Source organism: Corvus hawaiiensis, chromosome 2 (assembly GCF_020740725.1).
Source record: "Corvus hawaiiensis isolate bCorHaw1 chromosome 2, bCorHaw1.pri.cur, whole genome shotgun sequence".
Classification (NCBI taxonomy): Eukaryota; Metazoa; Chordata; class Aves; order Passeriformes; family Corvidae; genus Corvus; species Corvus hawaiiensis.
This window is the reverse complement of record NC_063214.1, coordinates 116,386,819-116,394,104: the sequence shown is the minus strand read 5'-3', so window position 1 is coordinate 116,394,104 and position 7,286 is coordinate 116,386,819. Positions and strand designations below refer to the sequence as shown.

General features: G+C 41.1%; 1 long non-coding RNA gene across 1 annotated transcript; it reads right to left on the bottom strand.

The window, feature by feature from the left end:
• Positions 1 to 244: 244 nt before the first annotated feature.
• On the bottom strand, positions 245 to 2,401 carry LOC125320722. Its single transcript, XR_007201268.1, has 3 exons — positions 2,367 to 2,401; positions 1,811 to 1,935; positions 245 to 491 (listed from the first exon to the last, which is right to left on the bottom strand). It is a non-coding gene; the product is annotated as an uncharacterized LOC125320722 (long non-coding RNA).
• Between the last annotated feature and the right edge of the window lie 4,885 nt (positions 2,402 to 7,286).

Genomic DNA, 7,286 nt, shown 5'->3' with positions numbered 1-7,286 from the left:
TCTCAGCTCATATGTAACCAACAAAAAATCCAGAATTGCTTGGCACTGCTGAAAAGCAGTTATGAAAGAAGTTATGGGGTGAAAACCACTATTTCTCCTAACGATAGAAGGTTCTGAATATTCTGTGTCTTGATGTTATCTCTTCTTTAACCTATTCAATATTACCACAAAAATTCCCTCTCTGATTTCAACAATACTGTCAGCAAATATTCCAGAGTTAAAAGTAGAAACCCTGAACAATTTATTCATAACCTTAGCCTCATTTTTTATTTGCAAAGTACTGGTGAATACATTTCGTATTCAGAAATGTGCTTATTGCCAAGTATTTTTCAATTAATCCTTCAGTGTGCACAGCAAGTATTCATAGGATTTAAATGTTGAGCTTTTGTTATGTCATTTTATTCATTTGTCACTGTCTTCTGGCTCCTTAACCCATGCAGAACTTCTCCTTGCACAAGAATTTGTGACATCACGTCTTTGTGTGAAGGAATCTGTGAAGGAAGATTTACAGATATGTAATTATCAGCCAGCAGCTGATCAGCACCAAATTAAGCACTCTTGTAAACAGCGCTTCTGACAGATTTGGCTACAGCAGTTCTTACCAGCTTCAGTGAGATTTCTGTGGTACAGGTGATGGTGATCTGGCTCTTCTGTGTAATGTCTTAGACATGTTAATAGTGCCTTTCTGGGGCCGATTTTTTAAAGGTATATCAGCATAACAAGTTGAAGGGTTACCTCCAAGTAAGACATGAAAAGACTAAACTGACCAAGTGTTTAATCTCTTTATCAGGAACTGTAGTGACAGGACAAGGAATAAGGGGAAATTAAGGTTTCATATTAGGAAGAAATTTTTTACTGTGAGGGAGGTGAGGGACTGGTACAGGCTGCCCAGAGAAGTTGTGGATGCCCCATCCCTGGAAAAAAAAAAGCAGCAGGAATACAAAATCTCCTTTGCCACAACTTTTCTCAGGTCACTGAAAGCATTTTAATTTGTCCAGGCTTTTTTTACCCTCTTTTCCTTTCTGTGCCGCTTTATATTGCCATTTATTCTTTGATCTCTCTCCCCTTTTACATAAATGATTTGCCCTGACACCAATACACCACGGCATAAATGAATCACTGCAGCAGTCATTATGAAAATATAAATCACTGGTTATCTGTTCCTGCATGTGTAGGCAGACAATATATTCAGTAATAAACCATGTGCTGAAATGGAGAGATTTATCTGCTGTGTAATCTTTGGGAAAATGCTTGTACCTAATATGGATCTGTGGAACTGTGATCTCACCCAGTACGAGGTGGGTGTGGAGGAGCAGGATTGGTTTCTGTTCTCATAAAAGAAAAAAATGTAGCCAAAAATGCATCCAGGCCAGAGTGAAAAACAAAAAATATTCCACAGAGGATTAAAGGGAAATGCCAAGTCAGGAGAAAGATAAAGCCATAACCCACAGAATGGGGAAGAAATCCCTTAGTAAAAAAACAACTTCCCATACGGTCTCCCAATACCCAAGAAGAATCAGGGGCAGTAAGCAGGAAGAGTAAAAAAAAATGTATTATGTCTTGAATTGCTCCTCTGACTATATTCCCAGCAATGCAGATTATCCTCAGAGGTAGAAAAAGAACAGATGTACACAATAATAATTCCCAAAAGATAGAGTCTATTAAAAAATTCCTCCAGGACTTTTTACCACACTATCTCCTGGAGAAAGCCAGCAGGTGGGGAAATCCTCCAACCTATTTGTCAAAGTGAATCATCACCTGGATTTGATGTTGATTGTGGAGGAGGTAAGGTTCCCAAACCTTTCCTTACCTACACAGCCACATCGAGGACAACTTCAGCAAACAACAGAAATAACAAACACAGAGGCAGCAGCTGTTGGCCATTGCTGCACAGGCAGTGGAACTGATGCCTTGGAGTGGCTTCCTGGAAACAGTCTAGAGAAGATTAAGAGAATAAAAGCAGGTATTTATTGAAGGGCCTTCAACAAAGGTACACTATGGGCACAGAGCCCTAGGGCTACACCCAAAAAAGGACACCAGGTCACGGGTTTTTCACACTTTTAGAAGTTTGGTCCCTTTGCATATCAGGGTTAATTCTCCAATTACAATTTCAGGTAATGATGTCATTACCCCAAGTTTGTTCCACCTTTCCAGAGGCTCAGTTTACATATTTTGGAGCCTGGGACAACAGGGTGTCTTTGAGTCCCAGACCCAGAAAGGATTTGTTATGTCTAACCAGGATGGGAGAACAGTAGCTAGCAGGCTATGGGGTTTTAGTTACACACTAAAGCAGTACAGGATCTGAAAAATATAAAAGCTAAATCCTAAGGCATAACAAGAGTAAAATGGGCATAGTCTAAACCCACCTGGCACCTGCAACACCTCCCTCCTTTAATCTGATTGTCCATCTGATGTGTTCTGCAGATGGAGGGAGGTGCTTACGTTAACCACTGAATGGAAACCCCTCCCTCATTTTCAGTGTCTCAATTATAACCTGTCACAGAGCAATGCTAGGAAGGTGCTTAGCCCTTGACAAGCTCAGGCAGAAAGTGAAGATAGGGATCTCTGAGATGTCATCCCAATGCCATCAGAATGTGCCTGTGCAAGTCCCATCAAAATCAGCTGGAAAACTCTGTGTGTGCCTGTGAGAAAGGCTTTGCTGCTCCATTCTTGGAGCAGTAGCTGGAAGGTTGAGAACAGCTGGTGGTGGCACCTGATACTGGCATGGTAGAAACATCCAGGGAATTTGGGACTATCCTTAATCTTTTTTGCAGTGGCTGGACATAAATAAACAGGTAAATAAGTATATGAGGAGTGAAAACACCACCCTACACCCCTGAAAACCAGATTTAATTTAACAGTAGAAAATACTCAGTTAGAGAAGTTTTCTGAATCAAAAGGGGACATGACCACAAAACCATGTGTATGCTCATCTGGTAAAAAGAAAGCTTCTGGAATATTTAATTATTTTATAATTACATTTGATAGGGAATATTTCTTTAGAAATAGATTCTTTTGTTTTTCACATTTAAAGTTGTTGAAACTGAATAAAAAAGGCATCCTTTAGTGGTAGCAGAATAGACAGTTTTAAGCTTCCACCTCCTCTGTAGTACTTTGATTTCTGGCAAGATGAAAATTGTGTGAATAAGGGGGAAAGCCTTAGCACCACATATTTCCTATGTTCTGAATCACAGGAACAAAGAACAGGGTTTTTTGAGAAGAAATTTCTGGAACATCTGAGGAGGAAAATAGTTTTGTCTTTGAAGTGCCTGATCCTATTTAAGTATCAGATCTACATCTTCTTTATCTTTTGATTTTCCAAACTGCGGGATAAAATGGAACTGAGAATTTTCTATCTCCTCCAGCATGTTTGAGATAACAGAAATCGCAGCTTCAAAAAAGAAGACAAATGATGGCAGAATTGATCCATGCCAGCTCCTTAAGTATTTCTGGATCATCAGGAGGTAAAACCCTGACAGCATTTTGTAGACCACCCTGTGTGGCTCCTCTGGCAGCAGTTCTCACTCTCTGAGGCTTCTCCACAGCTGCCATTTAGAAGTTGCCTCTCCATTTGGGGAAGTCAAAATTTTTGTGCAGTGCAGTGGCTCAGAGCAAGCTTTGGCAGGGGTCAGTGAGGTGCTTAGGGTCATTAATAACTAGAATAACTCAATAATATTTACTTCAAAGGGAGGTTGAAGTTGGGTTATAATTCCTCAGTCCTTCAAAGGGGCCATAGGGGCTTTCTGACCCTTCTGCTAGAGAAAAGGAGAAAGGATGCAAAATCTTTCCCTTAAACAGTTTATGTTGTGTTGAGATTCCATACAGAAAATAACAAGGCACACATAATAATCACCTACAGCTCTGAAAACCAGCCCTGTCTCTCTCCCAGGTAACATCATGTCTGTCCTTTAATTCTAGGTTTGCTTATGTAATTGTATCACACAAACAGGTGGGATCCCAAGCATCACTGAAGTTGCATTGAAGGGGGTTTTGGTCAATGGGAAGTTTCTCTACTACATCTAATCACGAATTCTCTTTATCACGAAGGCATTTGCCATTGATAGGTGGGAAGATAAGCTAAATGACACCTCTTTGAAAACACTCAAACATGTTTTATCATGATCGATTGCTTAATCAAAGGTATTCTGTAAAAAAAGACAGATCTCTAAAGGTTCCAAGAAGAAATACTTGAGTGAATACTCGTGGATGATTTGTATTAGTTAGCCCATAACAACAAGCATTTCTTCTGCTCCTGTTTGCACAGTTTCACATCCAATTTATATTACAGTCAGCTAATGTGACTTGCCATCTGCCCACACAGGACAGACAAGCATTTGTTTTCAAGCAGCTGTGCTGGTGGTAAGGTTACCACCCTGGCTCCTGTGCCACTTTTTGCTACCTGTTAGCAAAAACCAGACTGCTTTTCTGATTGCTCCCTAAGCAATTGAGTTTAAATGGCCTCTATGAACAAACACCTGCCACTGGATTTCTTTGAGCTGGCCCTTTCCGTTTGGACTGAAGCGAGTTGGGAAGCGTTTCCATGAGTTCCTGTGCTGACAGGTACAGAGCAGCAGCCTCCAGCTGCAGCACAGCACCAAGAAACTGAGGGCAGGCTGAGGGGAGCATCCTTGTCCAGCGGCAGGGTTCAACCTGGAAGAGTGTCTGCCTGCAGCCGAAGTGCAGAAGTGTTCAGAAATATGATCATGTCAAAGCACAACATTGCACTACATAAGAGCAATTGTTTCTTTCTCATTTCAGAATGCTGTTACTGTGGTAAATGCAGGAGTGAAATACATGTATATTTCCAGATATTATTGAAATCTGTTATGTGTTTGGTGGCACTTTTTTTTTTATTTCCCTTCCTCTTTGAGGAAAAAACCAACCATCAAGACTTTATCTTGTGACAAAGATTTTATCAAGTGACAAATTGTCCTGGGTTGCAGTGTATTCCATTGCCATCCTCAGGAGCTGTTGAGATCAGGTGGGGCAGTGTTTCCTTGCCTCCTCCCCCCAGACTATCTTGCTGTTAATGGCCCATCATTGTCCTGCTGCATGACTCAGAGATAACTCCCTCCAGACCATCTTCTGTTAATGAGCCTAATCAACACTTTGCCTCATGACTCATTATCCCATTGTGAGATGCTCCACCCAGAGGGAGGAACCAAGCATCCCATCGTGGATATAATCTGAGATGCTAAACACCAGTGCCACCCCCTTTCACTGGATTTCCAGAGGATAGGAGCTACACAGCCACCACTGGACCTTCTGAGGAAGAGCAGACTCTTTTACGACAGGATCACTGCTTCAGAGGACTGCAGCCACCACCCTGACTAACAGGGTGTCAGGTTGTATCTTGACTCTGTCAATTTGAACCAGTGTTTTCTTGTAGTTTTTCCTTTAATTTCCCCCTTAAATTGTTATTCTGACTTGGTGCCTCCCCCTGGTTTGTTTTCAAACTAGTACACAAATTAAAGTAGATTTTTTTTTTAAGTGGCAACTTAAAAGCAGAAGAAATCTCTCTCTAAGCTCCACCTGTGTGTACAAAGGAAGTCGTAAGTCCTGCATAGCACATTTCTTGTTTGCATTCTAAATCAACAGGCTGGGCTTTTGCTGTCATTTTATGCCACAAAGTCACAAGGGAGGGCTGTACATATTTTGTATGTAGACTTTTTTAAGTCAGTTCATTTCAAAATGGACATTTAGAGAAAGATACTAAAGGTGTCCTTGCCTGCATTAAAGGAAACTGGCTTAATTAATGAGCCTTCAAATACTATTCCCTAGCCCTATGATAATGTGCTGCATTTTAAAATGGCCTAAGACTGATTAGTTCTTAGGTGTAAGATGAGGAGATTCAGGCCATCCTGAAAGGATTCATAGCGTATAAAAATCTTTTCAACAAAGTAAGACAGTGGCACTTGGTGTTTGATCCTCCTGCAGGTGATATCCAGTTTGGTCAGGGTTTCCAGCCTGAATTGCAGCTCCAGCACAAACCTGGAGAAGTTCTGTCTTACTGTGCTGTCCCAGCCTTTGTTTTCTGCCCCCAGCACTCTCCAGATGCTCCTTCCATGGGGTAGAAGGGTCTGACCTCAAGCACTGTGCATGGCTTGAAGACATCTGATAGACTGGCCCCATTAGATTTCTGAAAATTCATTTTAATCATCTTTCTTCCATAATAATAAAGAATATGTACTTTTTAGATACTTCAGGGTATTTTTTTACACTAGATATGCAACTACTCTACAGTTGTACACAAACTGATTTCAAAATAGGGACCTCTTTATGTGCTGTGTGGGGGAGAAAGGATGTCAGGCAGCTCTATCTGAGCCTTGGATCTTTGGAGGATGCAATGTCCAGACAAAGGGGGCAAAATGAAGCCACTGCTATTAACTGGAACAAAATCTATGAGTGGAAAAGATGTTATGAAAATCACACCAATGATAGCATGTCCAACATATTAGTCTAACCTTAAATATTTCATTAATTAACTTCAAATATTTGAGTAATTATTCTCCCTCGTTGCCCTAAGGTTTTCCATTCTTCAAAGCGATAGTTTCTGTCCAGAATGAAACACCTCTGCTCTGAAGCATTTAGATAAAATCTGGGGAGCTGCTGTCCTCTGTCCTTCCTAGACAGTAGAGCAGTTTATAAAATTTGTGATCCATTTTACACCTGCATTCATACAAGTATTTGGATCTCTTAATTTCTAATTCCCAACCAGAGAAAGAATTATTCCAAAGTCTTTTTCCCTGCCCTCATTTTTAAAGGGAGTTTAAAATTATGGAAGTGGAACTTCTCCTCATGGGACAGGAAGCCTAACATCCTTGCCTGTTGTTCTTCTAAACCTGATATAATTAAGTCCCAGGAAAGCTCTATCTCACCAGCAGAGAGTTTGATTTTAATGAATAATGCTTCCTCTTTAAAGAGTAATGTGTGTCTGCAAGAGATGTCTTGGTTTTACAAAATGTGGCCTTGGAGAACAGAACCTGCTTGAACCACAAGCTCACCACAGGCTTTGGCTGGATGACGCTTTGGTACAACAAGGGTGACCTGTGGAAACGTGTTCCCTTTGTGCTTCTCCAGCTCTTTTCCCCTTTTCAGCAATAAATACTGTGACAGACAGATACCATGGTGCTCAGAGGCAGCAGAGCTCGTGGAGCAGTTACACAAGCTGCTCGAGGCAGAGCTAGCAGTCTGCCACAACCATGACCTTAAATAGCTTTTCTCTTTATGCCAATTCAAGCCATGGTTTGACTGTGCTGCAGATCTGGCTTCAGGGCTGCTAACAC